The sequence below is a fragment of the Gossypium arboreum genome, chromosome 1, assembly GCF_025698485.1.
Source record: "Gossypium arboreum isolate Shixiya-1 chromosome 1, ASM2569848v2, whole genome shotgun sequence".
Taxonomy (NCBI): Eukaryota; Viridiplantae; Streptophyta; class Magnoliopsida; order Malvales; family Malvaceae; genus Gossypium; species Gossypium arboreum.
Window position 1 is genome coordinate 12,356,871 of NC_069070.1, and position 15,031 is coordinate 12,371,901.

Genomic DNA, 15,031 nt, shown 5'->3' on the forward strand with positions numbered 1-15,031 from the left:
AAATTTTCAAAGTCAAAACAAGATAATATGAAATCATTCGACCTTATCTCGAAAAAATTAATATATCTCATGATTTATTATTCCTTTACTTACACTATTTTTTATGATAAACTAGACTCAATAAGCTTTAATTCTATATTTAATTCAACTTCTAAATCGATTTATACAATTTTTTGTGTATTGTCAAAGTTGGACTACTGTTGTTGTCTGAAATTGTTTTAATAAAAAATTTTACTTATTATCACTTATATCAACATTTAACTCTTTTTTCACTTATCAAACTTGTTAGGATCGACCCGATTTAAGCAACGAACAAGTAAAAATAACAGAATAAATTAAGAAATTGAACACACAAATTTAACGTGGAAAAACTCCTCCAAAGAGGATAAAAACCACGGGCAAAGATAATTTTACTATAATGACAAAATAACGAAGAGTACAAAAGATAGAGATAAAAAAAAACTAAACCCTGAAAACCCAAAAACAAAGAACCCTCAAAACGTAAACACAAAATTCTCTAAATGTGTTATGAGTTCTAATCTCTAATGGGTGTAGGGCACCAAGACTCAACAAGTCCAGGCAATTTTGTTCCCTTTTGAAGTCTTTACTCCGTTATCATTATACGACAATGAGCAAAGAAGGGCAGCTGTAGGGCCCAAAATTTGCCCGGCCCAAACTACTAGAAGCTAAGCAGACCTAAACCTAAGTACCCATTTACAAACATGGCCCAAACAGCCCAAAAACACAAACAGATTGCAAAAAAAAAACTCTAGGAGCCATTATTTGCAACCGAGGCAGTCCCCAGGCACCGCACGTCACGCGACTCTTCCCATCGTGCACCACTCCACCTCCACGTCAGAGTCCACACCTAGCACGTACCTGCAAACAAGCAAAAGAGGTTGAAAAATTGGCTATAAAAGCCAAATTGAATCAAATGGAAAAGAATCTTTTTTTTCCCCGATTTTTGGATATACACATTAGCAGAACGTGCAAGAGTAATTGATATCAATAAAAAATCAGATTGAAGGCCTAGAAGGTTGTTCTTTATTCTTTTTCATTTCGTATTTCTTTTTCTTTTTGTTTTTCTTGCTTTCTTTTCCTTGCAAACTATTTTTACATCAAAATCGGGGAAGAAGAGGCTTACCTGGCCTTACCCTGTGGTTCGGCGTCAGAGGTGGAGGCGCAGAAGCGCCGATGACCCTCGTGCGCGGCATCTCAAAGCAGAGGCGAATCCCTAGCAGAAGGTGAGTCTAAAAGGGGTTTTGAATTTTCTTGAAGATAATCTGCAAGGCTGCTGTTTTGAGGGGGGGTTCTTTCTTTTTAGCTTTTACAATACGTTTAAAACAGCACCATTTGGTGCTGGGCCCACACGTTTGACCCAAAATGGGTAATTTATGTGTTAAGTCCCCCCCCTTTGCGATAGTGATCAAATGGGCCTTGCTTATGCTTTCTTGGACTCTTTAAATTTATCCCTAAAATTTGCGTGTCATTCCAGTTTAGTTCGCGTTTAGATGCAGCGTTTTGGGACTTAGGGAATTTGCATTTTTAGTCCCTGCTTGTTAGTGCTTATCTAGTTCAAGTCCTGGATTTTGTTTTAATAATTCGATTTGTTTAAAACTATCCTCTAGATTTTGTTTTTGTTCCAATGGAGTTCTTTCTTAGTTTTTAAATTCTTTTACTCTTTTTTATTTTTTATCTATTTTAATATTTTACGTTCTAAAAAAATTGTTTTATTTTGTAATTTGTTTATTTTAAATTTTCTTATATACAATTTATTTCTTCTAAAATCTTATTTTACTACATATATATATATTTTTTTTCTTAAAAAAAACAATATGATTCATTATTTTATATTTTATACTCATTAAGTTTCTACTTTATGTGCATTATAAGTTGTTAACAAGCATTTTTTTATATTATAAAGTTTGTAATTCATATATATTCGTTAGCATATTTTTATATAATGGTACAAATAGTTTATTTATATTGTCTGGTTTGTATATTATTTGTTTTAAAATTTGGCTTTGAGCATACGTTGCAATTTTTATGTACATAATTGATGTCACATTTTTGCTAAGTTTAGTTGTAAATTATTTTGTACAGCATTTATGTTAAATTTCAACTGATAATATTTGTTTTGAAATTCATTTATATTAAATTTTATATTTAGGCATTAATATTTATATATTGCTGTTTGCCTATTGTTGTTTTTATGCATTTTAATTTTTATATTTGTACATTTGTACTACAGTCGATGAACGGTGAGCTATGATATTTATTGTTTGTTTCAAATTGTTTATTTCATTTTTTTCCTATTTTTAAATAAATCGTATAAATGAGCTCCACTGCTTTTATAACCACTCGTGTTTCAAAAGAACCCTCTCAACATAAGGAAATATCTCGTATTTGGGGAGTTTGAGAGATCGTGCCCAATCGTGCTGGGTTTCGTTCTTTTCATTCGACTAAAATACGGAATATCCTTTGAAAATTTCATCCATGTTTTTTTTAAAAAATAAAATGAGGTAATATTTCGTATTTGGAGAGTTTGAGAGATCGTGCCCAATCGTGTTGGGTTTCGTTTTTTTCGTTCGACTAAAATATGGAATATCCTTTTTTGAAATTTTCATCCACGTTTTCTTAAAATAAAATGAGGGAATATTTCGTGCTTGGAAGTTTGGGGAGTCGTGCCCAATCGTGCTGGGCTTCAATTTTCCATTCGACTAAAATACAAAATATCCTTTTGAAGTTTCGTCCTTGTTTTCTTAAATTAAAATGAGGCAATGTTTCGTATTTGGAAATTCGATAAATTGTGCCCAATCGTGCTGGGTTTCGATTTACCGTTTGGGCCGAATGGTCAAATATCCTCTTTAAAAAAAAGTTTTAAGTGCATGTGTTTTGGAAATCCTGAGATGATCTTGTGTCGAGTGTTTATTAAGGGGACGTAATGTTTTATTCCTTCTAAGCGAGAGAATCTCAACATCCAATTCAAGTTATCCAAACGTTTTAAAGATTGTATTTTAAAATCTTTTCAAATTTTCAACATTAGGATATTAATCGATCAATACGGTAACGATTTTGGGCGTTACGAGGGTGCTAATCCTTCCTCACGCGTAATCGACTCCCGAATCTGTCTTCTAGTTTTTCGTAGACCAAAAACGTTGTTTTAATAAACCAAAATGTTTTATTAAAATGATCAACCACAGGGTGACCCGATCACACCTAAACAAAAAGGATTGGTGGAGACTCCATTTTCGTTTTAAAGTCGATCTCTATTTTTCAAAGTAAAATGGTTTCGACAGCTTGGTGACTCCACTGGGGTCCCTTGCCATGATCTCTTTCAAGCATTTCGCATTGAAATATAGATTAAAATATTTCCATAAAGGAGATTCTGCTTATGACTCTAAAAGTTTCTAAATAATACGGGAACCTGAAACAGGACTATTGTTTAAAATTTACCAAGCCTAAGGGTTGGAATTGTTTGAGGGGCTACCCCTTAAAATTTTCTATCAAATATATCAGAGACAAATATTGCATCGAAGGTACAATCTTGACGAATAGCAAGCAATGTCAAACCAAGCTTTAAAAGGGGATCATTCTCGAGAGAAAGATGGTATTTTGCATCCATGCAAATATCAAGCATATACATCCAGTCATGACACCCAATGAATGGTGTAGCAGACCAAATTAATGGAAGAAGAGTCAAATCCTGTACCCTTAAAATTGCAGGGGGAATAAATTGGAGAGGAATTAGATTATATTCCCCCGAGTTGCAGTAGGAGAGTTTGAAGATGGTGCAAGCCTTATATCCCATGAAGTACAGTGGATTGGACCTTGAAATTATAGTGGGGCAAACCAGTTGAAGAAAATGGATTGTTTCTATGAGTTTTCTGTCGGAAAGTAGCAGCTGAACAAGAAAGACTCATGTCAGTGAAGCGATAGCCTTAACAGACAGCGAGTTATGGTAGCCTAAGCATTAAAATGGGATTATTTTCATGACATTTTGCATTCGTACAAATGTCATTCATAATACATTTAGTTAGGGGCATTTGATTCATGTTGATCATAGCATCCTAATCATTTAGCATAAGCATAAACCACAGGAAATCACTTCTACAGATGGATTCCCCAGTGGACAATGTAGCAAGATTGATTAAAATTACAGATTTGACAAGCCTTATCCCATCGAGGTGGAGGAGGCTAAATATAGCGAGATCTCATCCCACCGGCGAGTGGAATAGATCAAATTTCGACAGATCTTATCTTCGCTAAAGGAGAGCGGAGCAGATCAAATTTTGGCGAATCTTATCTCCATGTATCGGCATTGGAGCAGATTTTAGCCACAAGCCTTATCTTCACTGAGCAGGAGTGGAGCAGGCTAAATACTAGATCTTATCTTCACGGCGAGGAGCGGAGCAGATCAAATTTTGGTGAATCTTATCTCCATGTATCGGCAATGGAGCAGATTTCAGCCACCAGCCTTATCTTCACTGAGCAGGAGTGGAGCAGGCTAAACATACCAGATCTTATCTTCACTGAGTAGGAGTGAAGCAGATCAAATTTTGGCAAGTCTTATCTCCATGTATCAGTATTGGAGCAGATTTCAGCCACCAGCCTTAGCTTCACCGAAAGTGGAGCGAGCTAAATACTAGATCTTATCTTCACGAAAGGCGAGCGGAGCGAGATCAAATTTTGGCGAATCTTATTTCCATGTATCGGCATTGGAGCAGATTTCAGCCACAAGCCTTATCTTCACTGAGCAAGAGTGGAGCAGGCTATATACTAGATCTTATCTTCGCCAAGCAGGAGCAAAGCAGATCAAATTTTGATGAATCTTATCTCTATGTATCGCAATAGAGCGATTCCAATCATCGACCTTATCTTCACCGGCGAGTGGGCGAGGCTAAACATACCAGATCTTATCTTTCTTGAAAGGGAGTAAAGCAGATCAAATTACAGTAGATCACATCTCTGTGAAGCAATAACAGAGCGTTTTGAAGCAATAAGGTGTGGTGGGTTGTGGCAAAGAAGACAAGACTCAGCCAGCCCAGACAAATTTGGCCCTTCTAAAATCTTTGCACTATTCTCGTTACACGACAATAAGCAAAGAGGGGCAGCTGTGGGACCAAATTTTTGCCCGGGCCCAATCAAACCAGCCCAAATTAAACACCCCATTAAATCGACCACTAACTTCATCACCTTACTAAACCATCCACTACCTCCATTACCCCCACACCCTACTAAACCGTCCACTACCTCCATCACCCTACTTGTTATAAGTCGTAAAATTTGGCTATAAAAGCCATGGAAAAACTATTGTATGGGGGATTGAGAGAGGATTTTTAGAGGATTTTTAGAGGATTTTTGGGGGAATTTTTTAGAGAATACACATACGAAATCAAAGAGAATACAAATTAGATTTTTAAGGTAACTTTTTATATTATTCAATTTTGTTTACTTTGGCGTTCACATTTTTTCTTTACACAAAGAAGGGAAAAGAGAGGGAGTTTACCTCTGATTTTATTTCCTTTCTGATTTGGCCCCAAAGTTTCATTTTTAATTCAATTTAACCCCTTTTTTATTTTTGTTATTTTACCGTTAAATTAATTAATTTGAGCTTTATTCTCATTATTTTTATATTTGTTTTTTTTATTTTCTATTAATTTAATTAATTTGAGTTATGTTTCATATTATTATATTATTTATTTATTATTATATATTTATTATGTAAATATATATATATTTTTAAGCGAAGTTAATTATTTTAAATATAAACTTCTATTATACATTGATTTATTATATTATTTTTTATACCATTGTTTATTATCGGTTACCATTTTTATATCAAATTATTTTTATTTACTATTTCTCACTATTACTAATTTAACATTGCTATTCCAATTTTTTTTTACTATTATCCCTATATTTAATGTTATCGTCAACATATTTTTGTTATTATCATCATGTTTTTAATATTATTATTAATACTATTAGCACAATATTTATTACATTATTGTATTTATTATTACTGTTGTTTTATTAATTGTTTCTATTAATTACTATTATTATTATTTTTATTATTTATATATGGTTAGCATTATTCTCATATTATTATTTTCATGTTGTCTATTATCATCATTTTTAAAAAAATCTATGTCCTTAATTCATTTATCCATTGATCTTCTCTCAAAATTTTTCAAAATAAAGGCAATGTTCGGTATTTAAAGAATTCGAAGAATCGTGCCCTAACGTATTGGGTTTCGCTTTCTTTGTTTATCTTGAATATTCGAATATCCTCTTACCAGTTCACTCTAAAAATTTTTCAAAATAAAGGCAATGTTCAGTATTTAAAGAATTCGAAGAATCGTGCCCTAACGTACTAGGTTTCGCTTTCTTTGTTTGTTTTGAATATTCGAATATCCTCTTAAGGCTAAAACGCACGTTTTAAAGGCAAGCTCACAATTGAGGGTAAAAAATGTTGTGTCCTAACGTGCTGGATGTAATGTTTTACCTTGAGATGAGATGGTCTTTAATACACATTTGACTTACCTAAATGTTTTAAAAGCCAATTAAAGGAGGATCGCGTTTTCAACTCTGTCCAAATATTTAATTTTCGACATTAAGACACTAAATAATCAATCAAGTACCAATTTCGGGCGTGTCGAAGGTGCTAATCCTTCATCGTACGTAACTGACTCCCTAACCGATTTTTTATTTTCGCAGACCAAAATCGTCGTTTTGAAAAATTTATTTATTTATTAAAAACGACCGTGTTTTGAGGTGATCCAATCACACCCTATTAAAAACGATTGGTGGCGACTCCCAACTTTTCGCTTTCAAAAGTCGATTTCCCATTTTCAAAAAAATGGTTTTGACAGCTTGGCAACTCTGCTGGGGACAATAAGAGAGTCAAGCCGTAAAATTGATTATTTTCTGTCCTTCTATCGAAAATTTAAAATTTGATTTTTAGCATACAATCCTTTTACTGCATTCATTTTGGTTCAAGTCCCCTTGCATTACATGCATTCATTTTGGTTTAAGTCCCCTTGCATTACATATTACATGACTGTCGTGGTCACACCCTTTAGGTGGGAGCGAGAAACTATGCCTTCGTGAGGTTTTCACCTCTGCATGGGCTAGTGGACTGCTTCCGAGATACATTCGTACCTATGTCTTCGTGAGGTTTTCACCTCCGCATGGTCATAGGGAAATGTATTCCCCTGAACCGAACTCGATCCGTATGAGCCTATAATGGGTGAGGGTTGAGGAATCTGCTGGTTCGGGTACTCTTTTCTTTAGAACTGAGCCACATATAGTGAACCTTAGGGATCTACCCTAGATATAGCTATGTTGAACTTTTAGTGGTACCCATATAAGTGTTTAATTATTCTCTATTTGTTTTGGATTTTATTATCTGGTGCTAACTCGTTGTGTTTTGATTGCATATCATTTCATCGTTAAGGAGGTGTCGATTCTTATTCAATTACTAAGTTAGAAAGCTTGCTATGGAGAACGAATTCCTTGATAAAGTAGAAGATAATGCGGCTGTGGATAAAGTTTCTTATCGGGTTTTCTCCGAGAATTATTCCCCACTAAAGGAGATAACAGCCATGCCCAGGAGAGACGATATATCAGAGGAGAATTGGATCGCGCTCCTTCGAAATCTCCAAGAAGAAGGCGTCGAGTGGAAAGCTCCCTGGTTAGTTCCTGATGAGATCCTCTATCGGTGTGGTAGTTTTGATTGGGCACCTCTGCCTGGAATTTAGAGAGCTATTGGATATGCCCCATTGCTCGTGTTGAGGCAATATAGATCGAGACAGTTTGTACCGATAACGCATGGGTTAGCTTAGAGTGAGTTTTCGTATAGGAGGAGCTATTATAAGAAGAGAATCCGAGAGATTGCCGATGCCTGGAGACAGACATGTCAGATGAAGAGGTTGGCAGTAGGTTCGATGACAACCCCGGAATATGAAGGGTGGTTGCATAGAAGGACCAATGATAATATCCCTCAGCCAATGTTAGTAGAAGTCAAATCGATGGATGAATACCTACAAGTAATTCCTTTTGAGCTAGAGATCATCAAGCAAGACTTCGATGAGAGAAATTTGGAGTTAAAGAAGAAGATAGAGCAGTTGGAAGAAGAAAAGGTGCATTTGAGGTTAGATGTCGATGTTCAGAAACTCAAGGCCGAGAAGTTAAGAAAGGGAAAGAGAAAGGCCGAAGAGGACTTGGACGGTTTGAAGGCTGATTACAAAAAGCTGCATATGTCAATGAGAACAGCTGGATTGGGAAAGACATCGGAGAGTGGCGACGAGAAGTTTAAGAGGAAAATGCCAGAGTTGATCACTGGGAGAAGAGGTTCCACGATGCTCGAACATAGGAAAGCGCCTTGAGGAAAAGTTTGATCGAAGGCCAAGATGAGAGGCAGATATTAGCAGCTCGGGTAGCGGAATTAGAAAGGGTGTTGCATCAGAGTCGTGGTCATAACTTGGGCATTGAACTAAAGGCAAGCTTAAGCAGGATCGAGGATTTGAAAGGAAGGGTAGAAGAGCTTGAGGCCGCATTACAGAACTGTTAGCATCGAATTGAATTTCTCGAGTCGAATAATGAGCAATTGAAGGAACAACTTCGTCGATCGCAGGACCAGGTCAGGGATAGAGATCATATCATGAGCGAAGCCGTGGCACAGATTCGATCAGTGGCTGATTATTTACAGACTTTAGCGGTTCAGGCTGATGTGCTAAGTGTGAAGTATGAGTTAGAGTTGGACCGGGGTCGTGAGTTGGCTTGCCTTCTTAAGAAAGTTAAAACTTTGAGCATTAGAGCAAAGTTGTATATATAGTCTATTTTATGTAAAGGATTTTATTTTCTAAGAAAGTTTCTAAATAGAATTGGATCAGAATCAACGCCCTTTTAGTTTTGCATTCATTTCATACATTTGCATTTCATTGCATCACGTGCATTAAGTTTCAAAAAAACTCTTAATTAATTTAAAATTATATTATAGTTACCCTGGAACATCAATACTACACGCGCAAAAAAACTAAAGCTATGGATCAAAGGCTAGAAAAATTGGAACAAATGTAGAGTGAAATGCAGGAACAGCTGCAAGCACAGACGCAAGAACAACTGGCCAAGATTCAGTAGGATATGAAAGATCAGATGCAAGAGTCGCAGAAAGACATGATGAATCAGCTAACTCAGTTGTTGCTCGGAGGGCCAGGAAAAGGGAAGAACCCTATAGTCAACCCAGATGGTGATAGCGAGATCCTTACTTACCCTCCAGGTTTCACCCCAGTGCATACCCTAGTACCACCTCAAAGGGTGTCTGTTAATGTCAAGCCCCAGTATCAAGCCGGTATTTCGGCACCAATGAATTTCCCGACGGGCTCGTGTTCTAAACCCGAGGACGATCGGGTAAATCCTTCGGTCCCTGACTTTGATGAGATGGCAGAAGTTGGAAAGGTAAAAGGAGAACTCCCAGAGTAGCTGGAATCCGATACAAATGGCTGGAAGAGAAATTCAAGGCGCTAGAAAATGCAGATTATCAATACGGTATGGATGCTGAAGAGTTGAGTTTGGTTCTGGACCTAGTGCTCCCTCCGAAGTTTAAAATGCTGGAGTTTGAGAAATACAATGGAACCAGCTACCCTGAGGCCCATATCACAATGTTTTGTCGGAGGATGACTGGTCATATCAGTAATGATCAGTTGCTCGTTCACTGTTTCCAGGATAGTCTGAGTGGGGCTGCAGCCAAATGGTACAATCAGCTGAGTCGTACCCAAATTAAATCGTGGAGAGACCTAGCACAAGCCTGCATGAAGCAGTATGGCCATGTGACGGACATAATGCCCGATCGGGTCATGCTACAGAACATGGAGAAAAAGTCAAATGAGAGTTTCAGACAGTGTGCTCAAAGGTGGAGGGAAGTCGCTACACGAGTTCAACCGCCACTCTTGGAAAAGGAGACGACCATGCTTTTCATTAATACTTAGAAGGCACCTTTTATCAATCACATGTTGGGAGGCGCGACAAAGAGTTTCTCGGACATAGTGATATTCGGTGAAATGATTGAGAATGCGATAAGGAGTGGAAAGATAGAGGCTGGGGAGAGCACCAGAAGGTCAACCCCGAAAAAGAGAGAAAATGAGGTCGGCAATGTAACACCCCGTACCCGAGTCCGCTGCCGATCACTAACCAAGATATCCTCTCACTACTAGTCTATTCTATACATGCCATAAGATATTCCAAAACATAGCAGTACCAAACAGTGGATAGTGATAGTGTGACTAGTTCTTTGACGATCCCCGAGCCCAGTAGCTTCGAATGAGATCTATAAAACAGAGGAAACAAAGTACACGGAGTAAGCATTACAATGCTTAGTAAGTTTCAAGCAGTGTCAACAGATAACAATCAAGTTATAACATAGTTGTTCGTATTTTTATTTCACTCTTCTTTCGGGCATACCACCCTTTTATCCAAATATGCACATCTCATCATAATCATAGGAATAATCTCATAGATTGCTCTCGTATACATCACATAACTATCTTATGGTTTAGTTTAATTCAAGCTCACATATAAACTTGGAGTACATACCTGTTTAACCTTTCGCATTGTGTATTTTTTTTTTAAGCAATTCTTATAAAAGAAGTCTTACCCGGACATAATCTCCACACGTAGTCATCGGGTCTTACCCGGTCATAATCTCCACACGTAGTCATCGGGTCTCACCCGAAACATATTCCAAGTTTCATGTACATTTAATCACATGTTACAACATTCACATTAGCCATTCGGCTTTACCACATATGCATATCACACATATATTTTACATTAGCCATTAGGCCTTATCACATATACATACACTTTCACATTCACCACATCGGCCGTTAGGCCTTATCACATATACATACACTTTCACATTCACCACATCGGCCATTGGGCCTCATCACATATACATACACTTTCACATTCATCACATCGGCCATTGGGCCTCATCACATATACATACACTTTCACATTCATCACATCGGCCATTAGGCCTCATCACATATACATCCACTTTCACATTCATCACATCGGCCATTAGGCCTTATCACATTCACATTCATCACATCGGCCATTAGGCCTTATCACATATACATACACTTTCACATTCATCACATTGGCCATTCGGCCTTATCACACATATATGTATATCATACATAATTCATATTTTTTCTTGTACATCAATTTCAGCAATAGCTTATAAGCAACTCAAATAGTTTCATCAAAGTTTACAACAAAATCACATATTCACTACAAGCAGTTTTTCTGACCAACAGTCACTAAGTTGTTTATAACTGGAGCTACAAAACTCAAAATCAATTGCCGTTAATTTTCCCTGAATGTAGACTCATGTATCTTTCACCCATAAAATTTTCAGAATTTTAGGTTTGGCCAATCAATACCAGATTTTTCTTAAAGTTTCCCCTGTTTCACTATTTGACTAATCTGACCACTCTTCGCTACGAATCGAATTTTTCATTGTAAAGAATTCTTAATGTGTTATATTTGATTCCATTTGAAACTAGACCCATTAAGGAGTCTAAGCGTATAAATCTTATCTTATAACCATTTTTGTACAAATTATAATGATTTTCCAAAAACAGAACAGGGGATTTCGGAGTCATTCGACACCTGTCCCTTTACACTTCAAATATCTCTTTATAGGAAATTTCTTTGCTTCCACGGTCTCTTTTATATGAAACTAGACCAACTAAGCTTTGATTACATATTTTATTCAGCCTATAATTCCACACCAACAATTTATAGTGATTTTCTAAAATCACATTACCGCTGCTGTCCAAGCAATTTATTACAATTTGCTCTTAACTTTCCAAGTCCCAACACTTATGAACTTACCGTTGGGTTTAAGACACATCATGGCCACATCATATCTTATCAAAACAACTCATTATGTCCTATTATGACTGAATTTACTCAACGATTAATCGCTTAAAACTTACCTCGAAAGTGGTCGACGATTAGGTATCCACGTCTATTCGTTTACATACTCTTTTTCCCTTATCCGACTTTGATCCTTTTTGCTCTTAAGCTAAAGCCGCAGAGCATTTTCGAACACCATCACTCAGCTTGGATTGAAGCATCGGATACAAAAACTTTAACCTTCATGTACAATTAATTTCGGCATTAGCATCAAATATAATAGCCCATTTCTTCCCACCTTGAATCTATGCATCCATGTAATCGTAGTTTGTTCAAGCACTCATACAACAAAATTCATCCAACTTAACAAGAACCAAAACTTAATTCCTCTAGCTCTACTTACAAAAGACTCTCATAACTAAAATTCATAAGTAAGTCATCCAATTCCACCATTTCAATAAGTATTTTATACCAAATCTAATAACTAAATGTTAATAATGAGATTCATACCAAGCCCGAATATTCATTAACAACCAAAGCATATATATTCAATAATTTGGCCGAATAGATCCTTTCTATTTCATTTAACTACCATAAATTTAACGTGTTCAAATCAAGTTCATGAGTTTCTAATTTCGTTACTTCAACCATTCAAAGCCTATCTAATTTCTCAAATGGATTTCTAACACAAGAATTAAGCCAACCTACTAACCTTAACACCCACATTCGGCAAGTGACCACACACACACTTTCATAACCGAATTTCCATATTACTAAAATCCTCAATATACATATTCCCCTTATTCAACTTCAATTTAAGCTCACAACTCATAAAACATAAGGAATAGAAATCATCTTCTAAGTTTCCTACCTTAACCGAATGCCCAAATCACCACAAGGATCAAAATTCACACATGAGCTCAATCAAGACCTATCCATCAACTAAAATTTCTTAAAATCTCAAAGAATTTACCTAAAACTTACCTTAATTAAGCAAGTAGAAGACCGAATGCCTAGCTTCTTTTCCCCCCTTTTCTTCCTTTAGTTCACGGCAAGAAGAACCAATTTCTTCTTTTCTTTCTTTCTCAAGTCACGGCAAAAAGGGGGGGGAGGAGAACATGGATGAGACAACTTTGTTCTCATCACCCCTCCCATTCATTTCTTTATTTTTCCTTACATACATCACTAACCCAACATGTTTGTGACATGTTTCCACCCATAGCATGGCCGGCCACTATGCTTCAATTTGGCTAATTTGACATGCAAGGACAAACACTTTCCCACATGTATTGATAGGCCATTTTACATTTGCCTAGCACATTTCTAAATTTTCTCACATAAGTCCTATGTACTCCATTCACATGCAATTAACTAAATCGAAGCTTAAAAATTTTTGCACATTCATATTCACATATTTTAGACCATAAATATCACATCCAAATAATTTGGTGACTCGGTTTAGCGGTCCCGAAACCGCTTTCCGACTAGGGTCACTTTAGGGCTGTCACAGGCAATGTAAGCATGGGACATGTAAAACCAATCACAGTTAATCAACCAAGGACGACGGTCATGGGCCAGCAAGATTCATCAAGACAGGAACCCAATACAAAGCGGAATATGGATAAGCCCCAGTTTACTCCTATTCTAATAACGTATCGGGAGTTGTACAAAAATCTATTCTATGCACATGTTGTATCCCTGTTCTATTTAAAACCGTTACAGCCCCCGTATCCCAAGTGGTATGTGCAAGTGCCCAATGTGAATATCATGTGAATGTTACAGGACACTTGATCGAGAATTGCACCTCTTTTAAAAGAATGGTCAAAAGGCTCATTAACGTAGGTGTTGTCAAGTTCGATGAGGTGCCTAGCGCAGGAAACCCGTTACCCAATCATACTGTTAATGGGGTAAACGCGGTAGACAAAAATATGGGAAGGAGAGTTAGGTTGGATATAGCGGAGGTGAGAACCTCGATGAGGGAGGTTCTAAAGAATATGGTAGAAAGTGGTCTAATCATACAAGACTTTGGGAGCAAGTCTCGAGAAGTGAGGAACTATTGTGAGTTTCACGGAATGAATTTAGGGCCCTGGTATAGGGTTTAATGGACAACAAGGAGATGGAGTTCTTCGAGTTCGTTGAGGAGAAACATGTGTGCACCTCAGAGGAGGGGCTAATAAATAAGGTCTGTGAAGTCAATCACCCAGTGGTGATCATTTCACGACCGAGAACAAATGAAGCTGGAGTAAAAATGATGCCAAAAGTGGTGATTCAGAAACCGACGACTTTTCCTTACAAGGATAACAAAAGGGTGCCTTGAAGTTATAATTGTAATGTGACATTGCCAGGAGAGGGAAGGTTGGCCAGCACACCAGATACGAAAGTTGAGCCTGTAAAAGAGAAGTCTTTGATGTCGAAACGAGGGAGGGGAGAACAAAACCACTGGTTAATGAGCCAGTAATAGCAGATAAAGCTAAAGAATTTTTGAAGTTTCTGAAACACAGTGAGTATAGTGTTGTGGACCAGTTGCACAAGCAGCCAACTCGCACCTCGATACTAACTTTGCTTCAAAATTCGGAGGCACACCGTAATGCGTTGATGAAGGTGTTGAATGAAACCTATGTTGCTGAAGACATCTCGATGAACAAACTGGACCGACTCGTCAACAATATTAGTGCTGATAACTTTATTTCTTTCAGCAATGATGAAATACCGCCAGGTGGCATAGGGTCCACCAAGGCTCTACACATCACTATCCGATGCAAATGGTATACACTACCGGGGGTATTGATTGACAATAGATCGGCGCTAAATGTCTTGCCCCTATCCACATTAAGTAGGTTACCCATAGATAGCTCTCATATGAAGATGTGTCAGAATATAGTGAGAGCGTTCGATGGCACCGAGAGGAAAGTAATGGGTATGATTGAGATCCCTCTTCTGATCGGACCTAACACGTATGAGGTAGACTTTCTCATGATGGACATCAGGTCTTCTTATAATTGTTTATTGGGGAGGCCCTGGATTCATTCAGCAGGAGCAGTACCATCATCATTGCACCAGAGGCTGAAGCTAGTAACGGAGGGTCGGCTAATAACCATGAACG

At 37.2% G+C, this 15,031-nt stretch overlaps 1 long non-coding RNA gene across 1 annotated transcript; it reads right to left on the reverse strand.

The window, feature by feature from the left end:
* Positions 1-317: 317 nt before the first annotated feature.
* LOC128293157 (uncharacterized) lies at positions 318-1,311 on the reverse strand. The gene is made up of 2 exons (XR_008283243.1): positions 1,145-1,311; positions 318-879 (listed from the first exon to the last, which is right to left on the reverse strand). It is a non-coding gene; the product is annotated as an uncharacterized LOC128293157 (long non-coding RNA).
* Positions 1,312-15,031: the final 13,720 nt, after the last annotated feature.